The sequence below is a fragment of the Hylobates moloch genome, unplaced genomic scaffold (assembly GCF_009828535.3).
Source record: "Hylobates moloch isolate HMO894 unplaced genomic scaffold, HMol_V3 SCAFFOLD_22, whole genome shotgun sequence".
NCBI classification, from domain to species: domain Eukaryota; kingdom Metazoa; phylum Chordata; class Mammalia; order Primates; family Hylobatidae; genus Hylobates; species Hylobates moloch.
The window spans coordinates 6,048,332-6,072,892 of NW_026652297.1; the positions used below are offsets into that span (position 1 = coordinate 6,048,332).

The 24,561-nt window shown below is 36.1% G+C and overlaps 1 long non-coding RNA gene across 1 annotated transcript in view; it reads right to left on the reverse strand.

Annotated features, from left to right (window-relative positions):
* Positions 1-1,438: 1,438 nt before the first annotated feature.
* LOC131382303 (uncharacterized) overlaps positions 1,439-24,561 on the reverse strand; it is a 36,138-nt gene continuing 13,015 nt past the window's right edge. The window contains exon 3 of the long non-coding RNA XR_009211658.1: positions 1,439-1,534. This is a non-coding gene — a long non-coding RNA (uncharacterized LOC131382303). The remainder of the gene's footprint in view (positions 1,535-24,561) is intronic.

A 24,561-nucleotide genomic window follows, 5' to 3' on the forward strand; every position in this document is an offset into this window, starting at 1 on the left:
TAATTCCTTGCCCATTTCCCAGCCAGTAAAATGATACTGGATAGTACCTATTTCATTGGGAAATTTTAAAGATGGTCTATGCATGAAAAGAATATAGCACAGTGAATAACACTCAATAATTGACATTGGTTTTTCCCATTCTTTAAACAGCCACACAGGAACCCAGTTCTGAAATATAGGATTAGTAACATGTCACTAAATTCCCAGAAATTCATGAAAAGGCAGTTCCTAGTATCGCTATTCTTAAAGATGTACCCCCCAGGCCTATTAAGGTGCAAGTCCCTTAACTTTTCATACTATTATCTTTTCCATGACAAGTTTTCATTTGACCTTACTCTCATATAAAGAAGGACTTAAAGTGAAGAGAAATATCTTACCTGTTGTGTGCTAATTACTGAAGCTTCCTTCATTATCATCCTGGTCTTTAGTGAAAAAGGAAGACAAGTCTTGAGCCTCTTTGGCTTGAGCTAATTACCAAACATTTTTTTTCACTGGGTTCTTGCTCAGAGGAGGACGATAATCAGGACTCTGAGCATTGGCGTTTCCTTGGCAGCCATGTCAGACACTAATTGGCAGGCCTGAGGCTGTGAGGGAAGAGATTTTACCTGACTAGTTGAGCTGAGAGCCTCAGGACTTCTTTCTTAAAAGCAATCTCTTGCTGTGATTTCTTACAGAAAGCCTGAGATTTAACCAAAATGCTAGCGATTGTCACTCATAGGGGCTGTAAAAAGGTTCAGGGCACTGGGAATTTTCCACTTTGTTGCTTGTGCAAGTGGCAGTGTTCTAGGTTGCCCATGGTTTACTATGTTGATAATTAACATTTTGGCTACAGTCAATTTTAAGAATTGACCAGAAAATGAAAAACTGATTAGCATGACGCAAATGGATCAACCTCCTTATGAGGAAACAATTTGGTTGAATTTTTTCAGATGAAGTGATGAAAACATTCCCAGCCTTCAGAATTGCACTAGAAACAACACATGCAAATGAAGGTATAAGAATCCACAATGATAATTTGCATTTTACACACTTTCACACAAATGTCCCAAAGGCCTCCCAAAACACAAATTAAATTTCGCAGATCTCCTCTAAGGGCACATTTATTGTTGTTTATGAAAACAGAGTGGGAAATTGAGAAATAAATTGGGAGAGAGCCACAAATTAGTCAGGTCGACAGAATGCATAAAAGAACTCAGTTTCAAGTTCTAAGCACTAAACTACATAAATTATTATCTAACAGTAAAGATGAAAAGGAAAAAGATATTAAATTCATTTTCCTGTTCTTTATAAGGTGGAAGCCTACATTTCAAAGCTTGTCATGCTGAAGATTTATAATTTATAAAACAAAGCAAGCAGAAAAATATTTCTTGTAACACTATAATAGTGTTTTTTATCCAATTCTCTTGCCTTTTCAGCAGATATCAATTGAGCCATCACCACACGTAAGGCACTGTGCTCTGATGATGGAGAGTATAAAACGCAATGCATTTTCTTGCAGACTTTGCCATCCGTTTGTATAGAACAGCAGTCAAGCCTGGAAAGTAAAAGACAACTCCATATGAGACTGTGATTAAATGTGAAATGATTAGTGTCATGATTGTTCAAAAGAGGGACAGCTGCCTGTGGCTGAAGGCATTTCAGGAAGGCTTTTTGAAGAAGGGAATAATTGAACAAGCCTGCTAGAACATGAGAAAAGATAAAAAGATAAACAGTGACGAGAACATTCCAGTGAAGGAGTGAACCCTAGGGGAGGGTAGAAATGAATTATGACACTTCATGAGAAATAGGCAGACCAGTATAAAAAGTTTGTGAAATCAGCTGAGCAGTTTGGAATCTGATTATTGGAAGCCTCCAATGTCAGGAACTTGAGCTTTATATTATAAAATATGTTTTCCCAATTGCCGAATTCCCAGTGGTATAAAACACATTCCTGCTTCTATCATTTTATTCAAACATAGTAGCATCAATGGTCAAATGTATCTTTTGACTGTTTTCATACAAAACAATATTTCAAATGAATTGTTTTCATCACCTGGTGGGTATTTCAGTAATGAGATAAGGTCATTTCATTTCTCACTTCCTACCTCATTCAAAAAAGTGAGGAAAACTCATTACAACTTGGGTGCCCGAGGAAATTAAATCCAATAATGTATAAATAAATGTTCATAATGCATGTTTTTACAAATTGTAGCCCTAGCTAGGCCACAAACCCAGAGGTGGCCCTTCAAGGAAGTTAAGAACTAGGATCCCAGAGTCACTCACACTTGATGTGACTCTATACTGCCAATCATTAACTATATAATCGCATACAAATTACTTAAATTTTTAAGCCTCAGTGTCATTATCTGTAAAATGGGGATATGATGTTCTCTCATTGTTAACATTGTCATTCATTTATCTTTTCAACAAGTATTTATTGAGCACCTACTCTGTGCAAGGAACTCTTCCAGGTGCTGGGAATATAGGAGTGAACAAGATAGACAAGCAGCAAGCATGTTTGGAAGGTTTAAATAAGACAATACATATAATGGATTAAGCAATACACCTAGTGAATGATCAATAAATGTTAACTATTATAACTATTATTAACACCTTACCACACACTTTATGACTTTGAGCAAGTCCCTTTACTGCTCTGAGCCTCATGTTTGTTATTTTTAAAATAAGAAAATAAATATGTAGGGCTCCTAAAATCCTTTCCATCTTCTACATGCTACAACTTTATGACTGACAAGCTTTTTTGAATGTTGAGGGAGACACCAGGAAAGAGAAAACGAAAACAATCCCATTGATTCACAGAAACAGAAAGGTAGGAAAAAGTCAGTGTTAGAGTTTTCTATACCTATTACTCTACATGTCAGCTAAAAGAAACACTCCACTATTAAATCAGAATGTAGTATCTACAAAGATTGAGAGTGATATATAGTGCAGACAATACAATCACATTTGTAGGATTTATTACTATTACTACTTATATTTTTGTTTTAAAATTTGGGTGAACATAGAATAATTTCTTTGCGGTATCTATATGACAGAGATAACCAGACTGTGAGACAGTTGGTCTAATGACAAACTCTAGAAAATGGCAGCCAATTAATATCCAATCGACTTATAAATATGGCCGATGACTAAGTGAATTGTAATACAGACAGTTTGATGATCTTATATAAAGACTTTCTTTCTGTGAAGTTCCAAGCACAACTATACTTAGTAAGAATGTTATTTGCTTCTGCAAGTAGAGGTTTAGTGAAACACTTAAAAAAATCTGTTCCAAGCCAATCAGTAATTGATTTGTCACCTGACAAAAATTTGTTGTTATTCTGTGAGCACTGGACCTTGAATCAATGACATGAACATTAACTTATGATTCTGAAAAATAAAGAATCAAGAGGACTTCATGCATGACTTGCCATGCTTTTAAAAATGTGAAGTAAGTGTGATAATAAAAATGATAGTAATAATAGTAGAAGCTACCATATTCCAAGGGAATGCTAAGCCAGGAAATACATTATTTCATTTAATTCTTATAGTAACCCAAGGAGCTAAGTATTATTCTTCCTGTATTTTGGATAAGGAAAAGACTCAGAGAGTTTCAGGAACTTTCCCAAGGTCACACAGCTAGCAAGCAGCAGCAGAAGCCTGAATATTGTCACTCCTCTTTGTTAATGACAGATGCCAGATGACTATGCTAGAAACTCGTTAGGTATAAAAGCAATTCAAGAGAATATAAATGAGTCATTCCTGGACTTCTTAGCAAAGAGACCTTCATCTTCTGCATTTACATTTCAAAAGACTATATGATAAAGAAATCATTTGCTATTGCTAGATAAGTGCTCCTTCAAGCAAGAAATTTAAAACGCATTTTTAAAAAATAGGCAAAAAAGAAAGAAAGAAAAAGTACCAGCTCTAATTTCCTCTCTATATTAGACAACCACAAAAGACACTTGAAGTTCTGGCATTAAAAGCAGGCTGCCCAGAATGACTGCAATCTCTAAGAGTTTGCATTTTAAATGAAACAGTTGCCTCTGTGACATAAATCAAGATATTCCATACATTTATGAAGTTAGAGGCCTGCTTTATTTGTGTTCATATTGTTAACAACCTTCTGGTATATTCTGGAATGTATCTAATTCTTTTCATCTATTTTCCCAGCAGAGTTTACCTCTATTGGCATGGGGATTTTTGTCTTCTTTATTCAGTATCCTCAGCACCTGTAAGAGGGTTTGAAACAGTAGGTATTCGCTATATATTTGTTAGTTAATAACTTAATAAATCAATTAGTATGATATAAAATACATTGAAGAAAAATGCTATCAAATTGGGTGTGTGTGTGTCTTGAAATTGTCACACAACTCAGAAGCCAAGTTCCTCTGAAGCCATCATTTGTGTATCTGAGAAGTTACTTTTCATGATACCCAGGACAAATAGAAAATTGTTCAAAGTACTTTTTTCCTTATAAAATCAGACGGGCTGGAAGTCTAAAAGGATTATTAACACCTAGACTACATCAAGAAGAAAACCTCTCCAATTCCAACGTTATCCCATCTCAAAGCCTACCCTTTGTAGGTTTGTATATAAAATATGCTCTGCCTTCTTTCAAAAACAATTGGCAACAGCTTAGCACCAAAATAGCTTAATCAATCCCTGGAAAGATTTTTTATTTTTCAACTCATCCTGTTGCTTTACCATGAGAAGCCTTAAAAATTGTCTTAGAGCTTCTGGAATTCCCTTAAACTACTCTCTTAAGGCAACTATCAGGAAGATTTATGTGGCAACCTGCTTACTTGTCTACCTGTCTTCCAAGGGGCTAAACTGTAACTGCTAAATTAACTTAGTCCCTTTGGCATTTGGGGACTTACTATAAGGGAAGCTATATATTTTTTCTCTTTCCTAATATCTACTTCAGCCTATTTGATAAGAATTCTATCCCACTAGAAATATTAGAAAGAAAACTTCAGCCATTTTTGGACCCCCTTCTCTCTCTCTTCTACCCTAGGGAAGAACAGTAACTGTGTAAATTAAGGTAATGCTAACTGCTGTAACAAATCTTCAACTTTCAATGGCTTAGCTTAGCACAATAGAGATTTCTTTTTCACTTACATAACAGTCCCATGCCATTAGATCTAGCTGTCTTTCATAAAGAGGCTGAAGAATGTAGACCCCTCCCATGAATGGCTCCACCATTTGTTAGGGTCTTGAAAATGTCTACATCTAAGTACCCAATGAGAAAAGGAAAGAGATGGAGAATAAGGTGTATCATGGTTCAGAACTGACATACATATTTTCTATTAATATTCCATTAGTGAAAAAATAGTCATATGGTTACAACTGGAGGCAAGAGGTTGACTGGAACACATCATTTGGCTGGGAACCGGCCTTCCTGGGAAAACTCCACAATAAGGAAAGGTACACATTCTTTTATAAAATGTTTGGTGGATCGCATGCACCCTGCCAAAGTGAGACTGTGGGACCCTGCCCTCCACTGGGGAGGTTAGATGGTTGGGTTGGATAAGTCTGTTTGCAGATGCTTTATGTCTCTTCCTCTTTGGTGCTTTGTTGTTGAAATGGCCCACCTGGAGTTATCTCTGTCTTGTGGTTAGCCCTCCAGGGCATACTAGAAGAACCTGCAGAGGAGGCTTGCAGTTGTCAGTTTTCCAATTGGAGGCTGGGTGAGTAAGTTCAACTCAGAGGGAAAGTGGAATAAAAAGCCCCTGTTGGCCTCAAATTCAAGCTTATTGTACCATCTAGCCTTATCAACAATACATCTGACTTTCTTTTTTTTTGATACAAGGTCTCACTCTATCGCCCTGGCTGGAGTGCAGTGACACAATCTTGGTTCACTGCAACATCTACCACCTTGGTCAAGCGATCCTGCCACTTCAGCCTCCCGAGTAGTTGGGACTACAGAAAAGCACCACCATGCCTAGCTAATTTTCTTTTCTTTTTTTCTTTCTTTCTTTTTCTTTTTTTTTTTTGTAGAGACACAGTTTTGCTAAGTTGCCCAGGCTGGTCTGGAACTCCTGAGCTTAAGTGATTTGCCCACCTTGGCCTTCCAAAGTGCTGGAATTACAGTCATGAGCCAACACATCTGTTTCACATGTGACAATTTTCTAAGTTTCTATTAGATAGAGGGATATAGATAGACAGATAGCTAGATAGATAGCCAGAAAGACAGACAGATAGATAGATAATAAATAGATAGACAGACAGACAGACAGATAGATAGATAGGAGAAAAAGGAGAAAAAAAACAAAGCTCCATAATTAAGCTGAAGGATACCCTAATTTAATTTTCTTAAAATAATTATTACTGTTGCTTGAGATTTTTAAAGTGGCTTAAAGAAATTAAGCCACCAAAACTATTGTAAACACTTTAGAAAACAAAATATATATATTAAATCCTTAACCTTCCAAATAACCTGAATTCTTGACATTTAAATAGTTTTCTCAAGATAAACCTAAAGGCTCAAAAAGGAAATAAATATTTAATGGGAGCATACTGTGATTCCTTTGAACTTGTTGCCAGCCATTGTTCAGCCTCCTTGTTGGGTTTAGGTTTGCAGGTTTTTGCCTATGCTCTTCAAATTTCAAACCTGTTTTTTCAGAGTGGCATTAGCCCCTACTTATGTGTGAACCAGACACAACTTCTTTTTTTTGCCATGCCACAATACTGTAGTCAGTACTGAGTGGTCTTTTAAAGTGTTCTGGGTGGAATTTCAAGGGGGAAACGGCAAAGCTCTCCAAGGAAGTACTTGGGTGGCCTAGCATTGAAGACAGAGAAAGACTGCAGAGAGAACCAAGCAACCAATATTTCCTGGTGATCCATTTAAATACAGCCACAACTTTAGTACAATAAGCCTTAGCCACAGTGGCACAGGGAGTTGGATTCAGCTCTCTGGCAGCTGGCACACAAGCTATGTTGAATTGGCAGAGGAGGAGCTGGCTTGCTCACAGCCCAAATATGAATGAAGTATTAAGTGTGAATTAGAAAAAAAAAAAAAAATTTTAAGACATGTGTGGCCTCTTCTCTCTCCTGGCTGTTTTAGAGTCAGTGTTTCATTCATGAAAACAGAATCACGAGTAAAACCTTATTGGATTTTAATTTCTCCATCAACATGGAGTCATTTTTGACATGATTGTGTAGCAGCTATTTTCTTCTCTTTATTTTTCTTCAATAACAACGTTTAAAATAAATTAAATGTAGATTTGAATACATTCCCACACTGATTACCTTCTTTGGCAAGAGAATCCTCAAACATAGTTTGGAAGTGATGTCTATACACATCAAGTTAACTAGACTGTGGTAAGTAACACCAAATCATGGGTTTACCAAGAAAATTAATTAGAAACAGGTCCTGATAGTGGTTGTTTAAACAGTAAGACACCAGTGAAGAAAGATAAAAAGAAGAGATATAATGGATTTCCTGTTAACTTTCAATTTTTTATAATTTGTAAATTTCAAATAACCTGAACAACAAAACCACCAACTAGGTTAATGATTTACGTCAAGTCTTCATTTCCAACAAAGTTAGTAGATTACTTCATGAAAACAGACTGTTGATGGAAACTGTTGGAAATGAAGTCCCTTAATTTTTTTTTTTTTGAGACAGAGTCGCCCTCTGTCGCCCAGGCTGGAGTGCAGTGGCGCCATCTCGACTCACTGCAAGCTCCGCCTCCCGGGTTCACGCCATTCTCCTGCCCCAGCCTCCCTAGTAGCTGGGACTACAGGCGCCCGCCACCACACCTGGCTAATTTTTTTGTATTTTTAGTAGAGACGGGGTTTCACCGTGTTAGCCAGGATGATCTCCATCTCCTGACCTCATGATCCGCCCACCTCGGCCTCCCAAAGCCCTGGGATTACAAGCATGAGCCACTGCGCCCAGCCGAAGTCCCTCAATTTTTAAACAGTGGTAAGCTTTCATATTGTTATTTTAGGGGAACCCTTTTCAGGGTTATAGATTCATGTGAGAATAGATTCATATGAGAGATCATGTAGGTTCTTCTTTATTTTCTAGAGTTGGCTATTACAGCCTACTGCTGACAAAAACGAAAGAGATACCCTATGCCTGTCCCATCTTTGTATTTTGGAGTCAGATAACTTGTTTTCTACCAGAGTCTCGCTCATACCTGACTTAGATGATTTAGAAGATGAGATTTTTGACTTTATTTATTTATTTTTTTCTTGAGATGGCATCTCGCTCTGTGGCCCAGGCTGGAGTGCAGTGGTGCAATCTTGGCTCACTGCAAGCTCCGCCTCCCGGGTTCACGCCATTCTCCTGCCTCAGCCTCCCGAGGAGCTGGGACTACAGGTGCCCACCAGTGTGCCCGACTAATTTTTTTGTATTTTTAGTAGAGACGGGGTTTCACCGTGGTCTTGATCTCCTGACCTCGTTATCCGCCCGCCTCGGCCTCCCAAAGTGCTGGGATTCCACGCATGAGCCACCACGCCCGGCCTGGACTTTTTTTAGTTAGTCGTACATGGATGAGATTTTGGATTAGAAGCTGAGGCTAGAATGGGTTAAGACTTTGGATGGCGGTGAATGCATTTTGTACATTGCAAGAATATAATTTCACTGGACCAGAGAGTAAAAGGGTGTAGACTGAATAGTGTCACCAAAAAAGTCATGCCCAGCTGGATCCTCAAAATGTAGTCTTATTTGGGAATCAGGTCTTTGCAGATATAGTTAGTTAAGAGGAGTCATAATGGATTAGGTTGGGCCCTAAATCCAACATGAATGGTTTCCTTGTAAGAAGACAGAGATGCAGAGGAACACTGGGAAGAAGACTATGTGAACACAGATGAAAGGACTGGAGCAATGCAGCTACAAAGCAAGAAATGCCAGGGATTGCTGGCAACAGAAGCTAAAAAAAGGTAAGGAAGTATTCCTCTCCAGAGCCTTCAGAGGAAGCAAGGTCCTGCTGACACCCTGATTTCCAGCTTCTAGCCCCCAGAACTATGACAAAATACATTTTTGTTGTTTAAAGCAGGGGTTCCCAATCCCAAGGCCACAGACCTCATAGTATTCTCATAGGAGCGTGAACCCTATTGTGAACTGTGAACGTGAGGGCTCTAGTTTGCACAGGCCCCATCCCATCCTACTCCATCCCACTCCGTGGAAAAATTGTCTTCCAAGAAACCAGTCCCTGATGCCAAAAAGACTGGGAATTGTTGGTTCAAGGGGAATAAGAAAAATTTCTATGAAAAGATATAAAAGTAGTTCTGCTTTCGGGGCAAAAATGGAGATATTCTATGTGTGTGTGTGTGTGTGTGTGTGTGTGTGTGTGTATTTATATCTATAACATACATAAACACTGGAAAAGTAAACCATAAACTAAAGACAGGATGACATTTACAGAGTTCATAAAAATGAGCTAGAAGAATAGGAATGGCAGTGATTTTTTTTAGTATTTTGATATTTGAACTCTATATTAAAAATTAAAAAATAATTAAATCTAAAGAATGAAAAAGAAAATTCTCGAATGGAGTATAAATAGAAATAAGTGAATCCAACCATATATTGAAATGGCTGGTGAACTAGGCAGAAAAAAATTCATACAATTTTGGACATAATATCTGACTATTTATCCAAAATAAATTACATGGCCAATTGAGAGAACTTAAATAGGACTTGTATATAAGATAGGATTATGAAAAGATTTTTAATTTTCCACATTTCCAAACATTTCCCAAAATTTTCTATAAACATTTCCAAAAATATTATTGTTTATTTTCCAAGAGTGGTAATGGTATGTGGTATTTTTTATTTTATTTTATTTTTTTAGAAACAATGTTTTGCTCTGTTACCCAGGTTGGAGTGCAGTGGCATGTTCATAACTCACTGCAAATTCACCATTCAGGGTTCAAGAGATCTTCCTGCTTCAGCCTTCCAAGTAGCTGGGACTACAGATACATGACAGCATGCCCAGTTAATTTTATAAAATGTTTACAATATTTTATAATTTATATTTTAAAATTTTAATTCTAAATTTTTGTTTTTAATTTTATTTTTTTTTCTTGGTAGAGATGGAGTTTCACTGTGTTGCCTAGGCTCATCTTGAACTCCTGGCCTCAAGGGATCCTTCCAACTTGGCCTTCCAAATCGCTGGGACTACAGGAGTGAGGTATTACACCTGTCTGGTATTGTTATTCTTAAGAGACGTATTTTATATTTTTTAGAAAAACATTGCCATAATGCCTACAACTTACTTTTAAATAGCTTATATACATAGTTAACAATAATGTATACGTGTACACATAACTGTGTACTTGAAATTTGCTAAGATAATAGATCTTAAGTGTTCTCGCCACACACAAAAAGGTAACTATATGGAGTGATTAATATGTTAATTAATTTGATTTGTGGCAATCATTTCAAAATGTACATTTATCTCGTATCATCAACACATTGTATACTTTAAGTAAATACAATCTTTGTCAATCATACCTCAATAAAGCCAGAAAATATGCAATATAGGGAAAACATATAAATATATATAATTTTTAACTTTTGAGCTTGGCTTTGTTGCCAAATCTTATCAGTCATTCCATGAAAATACCAATATAATATAATGGTTGAGAACACAATTTCTGGAGTTAGAAAGTCTAGGTGTAATCCTAGCTTTAGCTTTATAATCTCAGGGAAGTTATTTAACCTCTGTGTGCGTCAGTTTCCGCACCTGCAAAATGGTGATAGCAATAGTACTTAGCTCATACGCAGTTAAACACACACAAATAGAAAGAGGAAACTGTGTACATTTATATATAAATAGTATCAGTATACATATATAATTAACAAATATAAATAAAAGGTGTATGGCAATCACTGTATTCTTTATGCATTCTATAGGCCTGAACATTTTCAAGATAGCTGGAGAAAAATTAATCAGCTTGGAATGTGACTGTTTAATAATGGAAAGTTGCTGAATAATTTTGGAATCGGGTAGAGATAAAAAATTAAAGTCAGATATTTAGAGGAAAAAACGGTTTCTACTGGACATGGTTTGCAGCAGTTATTAAAAAAACAATCAAACCAATCCATGTTTGTACCCCAAAGATCGGGCTGTTCACCGTAATAATTATGCAGGGACCACCATCCCATAAAGTGGCTGCTTTAAAAATTTTTATTGACATTTCCTATATTATATTCATCCCTGAAACCTTAGACTTAGCCAAGTCTAACTTTTCTTGTCAGTAGAGGAAAAAACAATTCAGTGTCATCAAACAGTTTGAAACTGCCATTATAACTCATTCTCTGATGAAGGCAATATACTGGAAATGAATCGTCAAGGAGAAAAGAAACAAAGAGAATTGAAGGGAAATCTTCCGACGCTGGAGGACTATCTTTTTACCCTTAGCCTGCTCTGCACTGTAACTCAGAGATGGGGGTATGTGCGGGGGTGGGAGAGTGGGACTGATGCTTGCAGGCTGCCTTTCCCAGGTTCCAGTGACAGCTGGCTTGCAGCTGGTTTTGGCCAAAGGAAGACTAAAAAGGAAGTGAAGCGTAGAAGGGATGCAGAGAGAGGCCAGGGTCTTCATCTCCCTCCTCTGGTTGGGTGGGTTCTTCCACAGCATCAGAGTCTCTGGCACCGGCCTCCCCCAGATAGGCCTTAGAGGATTCCGGCTTCTACTGCGTGAGCATAGTTGGGCTCTGGTAACAACTTAACTTATTCCCTGGAGCCTAGGGGCTTCTGCTGCCTCTTACTGCTGCTAATTTCAGGGCTTCCTCCCCATCAACTGCTGGCATCTCATCCTTTCTATTTCCTGTTTAAATAATCCCTTTATAAATTCCTTATGTTTCAAATACGCAGAATTATTTTTTCCTGATTCAGGATGTGACTGGGAAATGTGAAGTAAAAAGAAAATGAACTTCAGAACAGTCATATATGAAGATGTAGAAAATGAAGAGAGAATGGCAAATATTCTGATACGATACTAACCAATATATATCATTCTCTTCTATAGAAGCTTTAACCTACTATTTTTAACTTTTGAACTTGGTTTTGTTGCCACATCTCATCAATCATCCTATCAAAACAGCAATAGCGCATAATGGTTAAGAATATAATTTCTAAAGCTGTACAATCTAGGTTGAATCCCAGTTTTAGCTTTGTAACCCTAGGTAAATTATTTAATGTCAGTACCTTAGTTTCCTCATCTGCAAAATGAGGGTAGTAATAATACCTATGCTACATGGAGTTAAATTATGTAAAAAGGAAGCATTCAGTAAATGTTATTTAATGCATGTGTTTACTTATTTTATTTTACATAGTAAACTTATAAACAAACTGATATTGGCAATGCTGCCTTTTCCATATTATAATTTTTATGTCAGATTACAGCTTTCAAAGTGCTTTTGGATACATGACTTCATTCCACTTAACAATTTGGTTGAGGTAAGTAAAATAGGTTTTATTATCCCAATACAGATAATAAAACTTAATCTGGAAGAGATCACCAGCAAGAGCGAGATAAGCAAAATTAAAACAAGTCTATTGATTCCTAGTTGAGAATTTTTCTGTGACATCATTAGTGAGTTATTTTTGGGATTCTACCGTACTTACTTTTAACACATTCTCTTAACTTCACCTGGCCAAAATAATGTATAAAGAGCAAAAATAGTTGAGTGCCAATGATTAAATATAATCCCATAGGTGGTTTTATTACATTTAATATTTTAACTTTTAAGAAAAAATCATCACATATTTATAATATCAAGAAAACAAAAACAAATTGGGGGGTAATCGATAAAATTAACAAAGTAGTTAATATAGAATTAAGAGATAGGTACTCTACAATTTGAAAGCATGTAATTAATCCTGAGTTATAAGAATCTGTGGGGAAGGTAGACAACTTCAGAGATAATATACTGAAAAGACCTAGGAGAAAGAGAGACATGTAGGTGCGATATAATTCATGAGCTCTATTACCTCAGGTTAATTCAGTGTAATGAGTTATTTTATACATCATTGTTTCCAAGGAAACAATGGTTAACTCATTTCATGGTTTAATATCTTGCAATCACATATACCATTCTATACATAACATGAACATAATGGTTCTTACTCTACAATTCATCTATGTGCTTGAAACACCCACCTACAGTACACATTAAGAGCAGTTAAACAGTGAATGTTACCTGAATAATTACATAGTACTATAGGTATGTTCTCACTATATTCAATGATCTAATGTTAAAAATAGACCACTACACCCACATTTATTCAATCGAGTAGCCAGAATATATTTATTTGCCTTTTATTATTATATTGACATAAAATACGTCATTAATTCTTTAAAAATGAATTTTGAATTATGAGTTATCAGTGCATGCCAGTCTTTTCAAATATTTTTCTTATACAACTCTCATGATAAAAACATAAACATAACATGCATATTTGCAAGAAAAAGAACAAACTTTGAAGATTTCCAAACCGGGCCACATGAAAACAATGTTTTTCTTCATATTTGTCACAAATGCAGCCAAATTTTTAAGTAAAAGTTTGCTGAACTTTTAAGACACAGAACATTTGGAACCTTGTAAAAGCTTACATTTATAAAGTTCAGTAATTCATTCGGATATTTGATATCTTGGACAGACACTATTAAATGAATAGGAAAACATTATCTAGAAATAATTACATTATAAAATTGATTAGCATCAGGTAACAGAAAGATAACATTAATGAGTTCAGTCTTGATAATGAGGACATATAGATTGCTAAGTAAAACTTAGAGGCACTCCAAACACAACACTGGCAGAAAAGAAGGACTATCAGAGAAAATATAATACAGTACAAACTGCAAAAATAGAAAAAGAGGTCATTTGCAAGATTTCAAGTAGCTGCTGAAATACTTTAAAACACTGTAGAAAAATAAACACTTAAGGACAGAAAACTGCAGTTTGGGAGCATGCATAGACAAATTATGGAAATTTCCATAAATTGTTAATAAGTTTTCTGATGCAAAGAGTTGACAATTCTAGTGGATCTCAATTTAGGATAATCCTGAGTCATAGTCATATAGAAAAGATCAGTAAAACTGAATTATTCAGTAAGCAAATATTTCCCTAGACCAGAATAGATGAAATTCTCAAACTCTACAAGCTAAGGATGTTTACAGTTTCTGAGAGATGGTAACAGAAATATTTTTAGAGCTCTGGCTTTGTTGATACCTACATCTGTTTATATCTAGCTAGCTGGTTAGCTTTTTTTTTTTTTTTTTGTGCTTTAAGTATATTTTAAATATCCTAAACAAAATATTAGCAAAGTGAATCTAACAAACACACTTAACATTTTGTTGTATGTTATGTATGTTATGTTTTGTTGTATGTAACATAAGTATGTTAAGTATACTTAACATACTTAACATGTTCTTATAGAAAGAATAATACACTACAAACAAGTGGGATTTATTTCAGGGATGCAAGGCTGGTTCAACGTTTAAAAATTAGTTAATGTTATCCATCACACCAACAAGCTAAAAAGGAAAAGTCCCTCCCTCCCTCCCTCCCTTCCTTCTTTCCTTCCTTCCTTCCTTCCTTCCTTCCTTCCTTCCTTCCTTCCTCCCTTCCTCCCTCCCTCCCTTCCTTCCTTTTTTTGTTGAGATGTCCTCCCTCTGTTGCCCAGGCTGGAGTGCAGCGGCGCAGTCTCGGCTCACTGCAGCCTCCCTGCCTCGGACTCCCGTGATTCTCCTGCCTCAGCCTGCCGAATACCTGGGATTGCAGGCGCACACCACCATGCCTGGCTGGTTTTTGTATTTTTGGTGGAGACGGGGTTTCGCCGTGTTGGCCAGGCTGGTCTCCAACTCCTGACCTCGAGTGATCTGCCCGCCTCGGCCTCGCGAAGTGCTGGGATTACAGACAGAGTCTCGCTCACTCAATGCTCAGTGTTGCCCAGGCTGGAGTGCCGTGGCGTGATCTCGGCTCGCTACAACCTCCACCTCCCAGCCGCCTGCCTTGGCCTCCCAAAGTGCTAAGATTACACCCTCTGGCTGGCCGCCACCCCGTCTAGGAAGTGAGGAGCTCCTCTGCCTGGCCGCCCCATCTGGGAAGTGAGGAGCGCCTCTGCCCTGCCGCCCCGTCTGGGAAGTGAGGAGCGCCTCTGCCCGCCCGCCCCGTCTGGGAAGTGAGGAGCGCCTCTGCCCGGCCGCTGTGCAACCTTCCTAGTGTGAAGTGACAGCCTTCGTTGTAGAATGAATGAAGACACTGGCACTGATTATATAACACCTTGGCAGCTATCTCAAGTCGTTGATGGTGGAGGTATTGGAATTATAGAAGAAAGCAAACACACAAATTTGACTAAAGGCGATTTTGTGACTTCTTTCTATTGGCCCTGGCAAATCAAGGTTATTCGGATGGAAATAGCCTTGAAAAGGTGATATATATATTATTTGTCTTTGATTTCATTGTGTTTTAATCAGAAAATAAAAGATATATATAGTATAGTATATATATATATATATATATATAATTTTGAGGCCAGACCTGGCAACATGGTGAGAGCCCATCTCTACAAAAAATAAAAAATTGGCTGGGCATGGTGGTGTGCTCCTGTGGTCTCGGCTGCTCAGGAGGCTGAGGCGGGAGGATGGCTTCAGCCCAGGAGTCAAGGCTGTGGCGAGCTGAGATCGCACTATCGCACTCCAGCCTTGTCTCAAAAAAAAAAAAAAAAAAAAGATAGTAAATTCCACGTTACGTGTAATTTCTCCACAATTAGAGAGAGAGAGGGCAGCTAGGTAGCTGCCCCTTGGCTTCACTGAATTAATAACTGTGGAGTTTAAGCCTACATATTTTCTTCTTCCTTTTTTCTAAGTCAGAAAACTTTTTTTTTTGAGACAGGGTCTCACACTGTTGCCCAGGCTGGAGTGTGGTGGTGCGCCCTCGGCTCGCTGCAGCCTTGACCTCGCAGGCTCAACCCATCCTTCCACCTCAGCCTCCTGAGTGGCTGGGACTGCAGGTGCATACCACCATGCCTGCTTAATTTTGGGGGGATCTTTTCTGTACAGATGGGGTCTTGCCGTGTTGCCCAGGCTGGTCTTGAATGCCTAGGCTCAAGTAATTACTGTCTGCCTCGGCCTCCCAAAGTGCTGGGATTACAGGTGTAAGTCACCATGCCCAGCCCAAATTCATTTTTAACAACTGAATTGAAGCTATTGTTTGTTTTTTGTCAATGGAAAAAAGCATGAAATCGCTTCAGAGAGAAAGTAGTTTAAATTTTTTTTTCCCTCAAACACATCACTAGTCGTTTTCTTCTTACATGGAAAATACACAATAGAAAGAAAAAAGGATGACAGATATTAATCACAATATTGTCTACTTTCTTTTAGTCTTCTATTTCCATAACTTCTTAAAGTCATAACCATACTACATGTACTACTTTGTATCCTCGCATTTTGTATCCTGTTTTCATTTATCACACATATTTTCTAGGTTTTAAATAGAAACATATTTAAAGGCTACATAGGCTGGGCAGTGTGGCTAATGCCTGTGATCCCAGCATTTTGGGAGGCCGAGGTGGGCAGATCATCTGAGGTCAGGAGTTCGAGATCAGTATGGCCATCACAGTGAAGCCCCGTCTCTACTAAAATTACAAAGAATTAGCTGGGTATGGTGTCGCATGCCTGTAATCCCAGCTACTCAGCAGGAGAATCACTTGAGCCCGGGAGGCGGAGGTTGCAGTGAGCTGGGATTGCCCACTGCCCTCCAGCCTGGGCAACAGAGCCAGACTCCATCTCAAAAATAAATAAATAAAGGCTTCATAATACAGCAAAAATTAAATAAATAAAAACAAAAAAATAAAAAGGAAAAGTCATATATTCATATTAACAAATGAAGAAAAAGCAGTTGAAAAAATTCAACATTCAAGATTTAAAAAACAACAAATTAGGAGAGGACTTCCTCAACTTGTTAAGGAACATCTACAAAAAACCTGTAGCTAACATCATACATAATGGTGAGAAACACAAATCTCTTACATTAAGATCAGGGAAAAAGCGAGACTGTTCTGTGTCCCCACAGCTTTTCAACATTATATAGGAAGTTTAAGCTAATGCAATGAAAAAGAAAAGAAAAGGTAGATAATTTGGAAAAGAAGAAATTAAACTGTCTTTGTTTTCAGGTGACATGTTTACCTGTGGAGAATATCCAAAGAAACTGACAAGAAAAAAAAAACCTGAAACTAATAAGCAATTAGGTTTCAGAATAAATGGTTAATGTACAAAAGACAATTACTTTTTTATGCACCATCAATTAAAAATGAGACTTGAATTGTAAAATACAGTATCATTCATATTAGCACCCAAAAATGAATAGAAATAAATCAAGCAACATATGTACAAGATCTATATGAGAAAAACTATAAAAATCTGATAAAATATATCTAAGAAGAACTAAATAAAGAGAGTCCATGTTCATGGATAGAAAGACTAAATATTGTCAACTTGTCAGTTCCTCCCAGCTTGATCTACAGACTCAACACAATCTCAGTCAAAACCTCAGCAAATTATTTTGTGAACACCAACAAACTGATCCTAAAGTTTATATGGTGAGGCAAAAGATGCAGAATAGCTAATACAATACTAAAAAAGAGGAAATCAGAGTACCTACACTATCTAATTTCAAGCCTCATAATGAAGTCCCAGCAAGTAACAAAGTGTGATATTGGCAAAAGAATAGACAAATAGATCAAAAGAACAGAAATAGGTACACATAAATATAATTAACCAATCTTTGATAAAGAAGTAAAGCCAATATAGGCGTGGTGACGGGAGCCTGTAGTCCCAGCTACTCGGGAGGCTGAGGCAGGAGAATGACATGACCCCAGGAGGTGGAGCTTGCAGTGAGCCAAGATGGTGCCACTGCACTCCAGCCTGGGCAACAGAGCGAAACTCCGTCTCAAAAAAAAAAACAAAACAAAGAAAACGAAAAGAAAACACATCTAAATTATGGGATGAATCTTAAATAGTTCTTAGAGTAATATTTATGGCAATATATATTAAAAGAGAAGAAATGATTCAAATCGATGACTCATCTTACATCTTAAACTAAAAAGTGATAAGAGAAAATTAAGCTTAAAGTAAGCAGAGGAGAGCAAACAATAAGTCTGAGTGAAAATACATGAAATAGAAAAGAGAAAAAATAGAGAAAATAATAAAAGCATATATGGTTCTTTGAAAATATAAAATTGATAAACTCTAGCCAAACTGAAAATTTAAAAAGAGAAGATAAAAAGACACAAATTGCCAATATCAGGAATCAGAGAGGTTATATCCTCAAAGATGCTACACATATAAAAAGATAAGGGAATATGATGTACTACCCTATGCCAGTAAGTTGACAACATATGGAATAAACAGATGGCCTGAAAGATAAAATAACAAAGCTTACTTATGAGGAAGTGGTAGAATAGCCTATCTATATTAAGTAATTTGTACTGGATTTGTAGTTTAAAATCCTACCAAAAGTAAACTCTATTCACAAATGGCATGGTTGTATATGTAGAAAATCTAATGTGATCTTCAAAAAAGTGACTAGAAGAATGAATTAAGCAAGGTTCTGGAATAAAGAAATCAACATGCAAAAATTAATTGTATTTCTATATACTACTAATAATAATGGCAATCAGAAGTTAAAATTTGAAATAGTATTTACAATAACTTCAAGGAAAATGAATTATTTATGGATATATCTAACTAAAATGAGTAAAAATTGTACATAAAATCTATTACTAAAGTGAAAGAAGACCTAAGTAAATTAAGAACTATATAATGTTCCTAGATTAATATGTGGTTAATGTGGCTTAGATATTAGTCCTTCTCAAATTAATATATAGATTTAACGCAATCTCAATTAAAATTATTAGGCTTTTCTCTAGAAAATAAGCAAGGTCATAGTATAGCCAAAGTATCTTTGAAAAAAAATTTTGGGGGTGGCGGGGAAGTTACTCTACCTGATTTGTAGACTTACCATAAAGCTACAGTAAATAATCCAGATTGTATAGCATTAGTGGTAAGGTAGACAAGTGGATCAATAGAAGATATTAGAAAGTGAAACAGTAGATTCGTGTATATATAGTCAAAGTATATCAGTTAGGAAGTAGCAGACTTTTCAAAAAACAGGGGTAGGACAATTGAATATTTATAGTCAGAAAAGAAGAAAAATCTTTAATCCATCCTCACACATATAAAAATATTAATGTAAAATGATTTATAGATCTAAAAGTAAATCTTGAAATTATAAAAATTCTAGAAGACAGCATAGAATAAAATGATTGTGACTCTGTGTTAGGGGCAAAGAGTTAGTAGATATTCCACCAAAAGTATAATTCACAAAATAAAAAATAAATTCAACCTCATCAATATTAACAATTAGGCTGGGCGCAGTGGCTCACGCCTGTAATCCCAGCACTTTGAGAGGCTGAGGCAAGCAGATCACTCGAGGTCAGGAGTTCGAGACTAGCCTGGCCAACATGGTGAAACACTGTCTCTAATAAAAATACAAAAATTAGCCGGGCGTGGTGGCACATGCCTGTAGTCCCAGCTACTCGGGAGGCTGAGGCAGGAGAATTGCTTGAACCCGGGAAGTGGAGGTGGCAGTGAGACGAGATCGTGCCAGTGCACTCCAGCCTGGGAGATAGAGTGAGACTCCATCTCAAAGTAATAACAATAATAATAATAACAATTAAAGACACCATAAGAAACATTAAAAAACAAACGACAGGAATAATTACAAACATATTTACACATAATGAATCTAATAATGTGTATCCAGGCTATATAAAAATTCTCAAAACTCTATAGTAAAAATTTTTCAGCCATAAAAAGTAATAAAAACCTGTCACATGCCACAATTTGGATGAACCTTGAAAACATGCTAAATGGAAAGAAGCCATACCAGAAATTATCACTGTTGCATGAATTCATTTATATGAAATTTTCAGAATATACAGATCTAGGGAAACAGAGTAGATTGACGGGTTGCCAGAGACGAGTGGAGGAAAAGATCAGGCATGATTGTTAATAGGTATGTGGTTTCTTTATGGATGAATGAAAATGTTCTGGAATAAAATAGTCATAATTGTTGTACAACAATTATGTAGTTATACTAAAAACCACTGACATATACACTTCAAAATGGTGAATTATATTTCATGTGACTTATATTTCAATGTTAAACATTATAGAATGAAACAAAACTCATTAATAAGAAAACAAGCAACCCTATTTTAAAAAAATAGGCCAAGACTGTGAACAGATCCTTTTTAATAAAGATTTACACATAGTAAATCACCATAGAAACAGTTTCTGAACATCACAAGTTAAAAAACACACAGAAATACTAGTACACACACCAGTAAGAGTGACTACAATTTGAGACTGACCTTACCAAGTATTGTAAATGTCAAACAACTGGAAGTCTCATTTACTGCAGGTAGGAATGTAAAATCTGATAGTTGCTTTTGAACAAAAGTGTGGTAGTTTCTTAAGAAGTTAAACATAACCTACCATTTGACTCTGTCATCTCATTTTTAGGTGTTTATCAAATTAAAACACGTATGTTTATACATGGACTTGTACGTAAATCTCATAGTAACATCATTAACATCATCTTTAATGACTCAAAAGTAGAAACAACCCAAATGTCCCAAATGTCCAATTGCCTAAATGTGAATGGATAAACAAATTGAGGTATATCTATAAAACACAGTATTTCTCAGCAGTTAAAAAGGCATTAAATAATGATATACACATTAATATGGGTGAATGTTAAAATAGTTAAATGAATGAAAGAAATTAGGCAAACATATGATTTCACTTATATAAAATTCAGTCATGCATCGTGAGAGCAGATAAAGATTGCCAGAGAGGAATCCAGAGAGGTGAGGGCTGGAAGCAAGAGGTTATAAAAGGGCATGAGGAACGCTTTGAGGATAATGCACATACTCATTATCTTCATTATGGTGGTGGTTTTACTCATATACAAATAGATTATGTTTTACCAAACTGTACTTTGAGATATTAGCTATTTGTAGAATGTCAATTATACCTCCATAAAGTGTACAAACAAATTAATTTTTAAAAACGGAATCAAATAAACCGATGTTGTCTCTGGAGATATAACAGATAATTAATGTCAGAGTTCATGACATTTTAACCACAAACTATGTGTAAACCAACATTATAAGGGCGCCAATTCTAAGATTTTCATTTTGGAAGAGAGGCTGCAGCAAAGAAAAGTAAAGCAATGTGCAGAAATATATGCAAGATAACTCATCTACAAAATAACAGAGAAAGAATGGATCCCTAGTGATTTTGGTTCAATTATTGCCAAGCTAAACTTTGTTTCCTGATATTCTCTTTTTTCATTTGACTTTCTATGGGTTCTTTTCATATTTTAAAACCAAACTATCCATCATTTGAATAGTCTTTTTATTCATTTATTTATTTTGTTTGTTTATAGGCACAGGTCTTTGCTATGTTGCCCAGGCTGGTCTCAAACTCCTAGTCTCAAGTGATCCTCTTGCGTCTGCCTCCCAACATGTTGGGATTACAGGTATGAGCCGCCACACTTGACCTTTTCTTTCAAGCCTGGAGCAAAAACAAACAAACAAAATGTTTTGTTGGTGTTTCTATGAATTAGTAAGTAGGTAACTAAATTGGCAAATAACCTAGACTATTTTGACCAAGATTTTATTGACCAGTACCTTAGTTTGAGGTCCCTTTAGAAAGAGGCACTGAAGCAATAATTCAAGTAAAAATAATTTAGTTAGGAGGTGATCCTACACTTTTACTGACACACAGACACTCTAAACTAATAATAACAAAGGTGATATACTCAGGGCACTGATGTCATCTGCTATGCCCAAGTAAGGGAAACCAGGCAAAACATTACTGCTTACAGAGTTTTCTTTAAGAAGAGTTATTTCCAGCTGGCAATGCTGCATTTTATACCTTCCCTTGTTTTCTTCCCTTATTTAACCTGGCTCCCTGTTGCCGATAAGAACCAAAGTATCTGCTGGCCTGAGGCACAGCAGGCACCTCATTAGCTAGCCCTCACCTACTTCACCAGTGTCATCTTCTACATGATTCTGCCATAGATAACACATTGAACTACTTGCAGTTCTGCAAAGACACCGTAGTTTTGCATAACAGTGTGAATTTAAACACGCAAACCAGCAACCTGAAATAGCTTTCCTCTGTGGTGACCGTTTACTTAATGTTTCAATATGCAACATAAATATACCAACTTTTACCTGAATTCTCCAAGTGTCTGTGTCCTCTGTGTGTCTGTGCATATTTCTGAGACAGCATTTATATTGCATTATATTGATTAATTCATTGCTCTATTCCAGTAGATCAGAAACTTCCTAGTGGCAGAGATTGTCGTATTCATCTTAGCTCCAGTGGTTGGCACAATGTTGTGCAGATTGAAAATGCCCAGTAACTTTTATTGGATTGTTTATGATTTTAATAATTGAAAATAGCATCAATAAATTAGCTAAATAAGTGACAATGCACTTAAAGAGTAGTATATTATGCAGCTTTTAAAAAGAATTGACTAGTGGTACATATACTGTTATGCAAAGGTAACCAAAATATATAACAAAAGTTTAAACATAATGTTAAGTGAAAATAACCAAGTTGCGGAATGCTATAGTGTGATCCAATTTTTGTAATATTTTGGTAAAATACAAACATATATATGTAGTATTCATAACTAAATACATATATTCTATGAAGTGTCTGGACAAATCATATAGTCATGCATTACTTGACAATGGGGATATATTCTGAGAAATGTGTCATTAGGATATTTTTTCTTTGTGCAAACATTGGGCAGTGTATTTACACAAACTGAGATAATGTAGCCTACTACACAGCTAGGCTATATAGTATAGCCCACTGTTCCTAGGGTATAAACCTGTACAGAATACTACTGTACTGACTACTGTAGGCAATTATAACACAATGGTAAGTATCTGTGTATCTACACATATCTAGTCATAGAAAAGATACAGTAAAAATACCAGTTAAAAGATGAAAAATGATACACCTGTATAGCATGCTTACCATGAATGGAGCTTGCAGGGCTGGAAGTTGCCCTGGGTGAGCCAATGATTGAGAGGTGAGAGAATGTAAAAGCCTAGGACATTGCACTGCTGTAAACTTAATCAACACTGTACACATGGGATACACTAAGTTTATTAAAAAGTTTGTCTTTCTTCAATAATAAATTAATATTGGCTTATTGTAACTTTTTGCTTTATAGAGTTTTTACATTTCCAAACTTTTTGACTTTTCTGTAATAACACATAGCTTAAAACACAAACATATTGTACAGCTAGCTATATAAGAATATTTTTTCTTTATATTCTTATTCTATAAGTTTTTTCCTATTTTTATACTTTTTAATTCTATTTTTGCTTTTTAAACTATTTCGTTAAGAACTAAGACATACACACAAAAGTTGTACTAAGGCTTCAAGGTGTCAGGAGCATTAATATCACTGTCTTCCACCTCCACATCTTGTCCTGAATGTCTTCAGGGGCAATAACACAAATGGAACTGTCATCTCCTATGATAACAAGATCCCCTAAAAGGACCTACCTGAGGATGTTTTACAGTTAACATTTTTATAAGTAGGCATATACTCTAAAATAATAGCAGATAGTATAGTAAAAACATAAACCATTATCTTAGTGATTTATTGTCATTATCAAGTATAATGTAATGTACATATTTGCATGTGCCAGGCCTTTATAACTGGCTATACAGTAGGTTTGTTCACAGTAGCATCACCACAAATATGTAAATAATGCATTTCACTACAATTTTATGATGACCACAACCTCACTAGGTGATGGAAATTTTTCAGCTCCATTATAATCTTATGAGATCACCATAGTATATGCAGTCCTTCTTTGACAAAATTGTCATGTGGTATATGATCATATACAAAACTATTAACAATGGTAATGCCTGGAAGCTAGAATGATGAAGCACATACATTATGTTTACAACTCTATGTTGTTTTAGTTTATATAATAATAAAGTAATTAGTTTCATAGGATAAAAATAACAATAATGATAAATATAGAGATAATTAGGTTTTATCATAATAAAACCTAATTTAGAAATAGTAATGTGAGAATCCACATAATTCCATTTAAATCAGCCAAGAAACTTGAGTTCCATTTAATAGAGTGTCCTTGTAGATTAAAAAAGAGAGGTGGTGGGGAAAAGCATAATGAGATGCTATGAAGGAAATTGAAAGCATTTTGTATATTTTAAGCTGAGATAGAGAAGACTTGGTAAGGAACATAACCTGTCTTCAAATTCTTGAAGATTGTTTTATGGAAGGGGTCATAAATGTGTTGTGTTTTGCCCTTGGGGTTTTCCTAAGGTCAGTGTGTGAAACTTGTAGAGAGAGATTCAGATTTAGTGTAAAAAGAGACCTTTTGCGTGGTCATCATTCTACAAAGATAGAAAGAACAAGCTCCATGGTTTCCTCGTTTTCACAATGCCTGAAGCTATCCAAATACAATCTGGAAAAACACATGTCAGAAA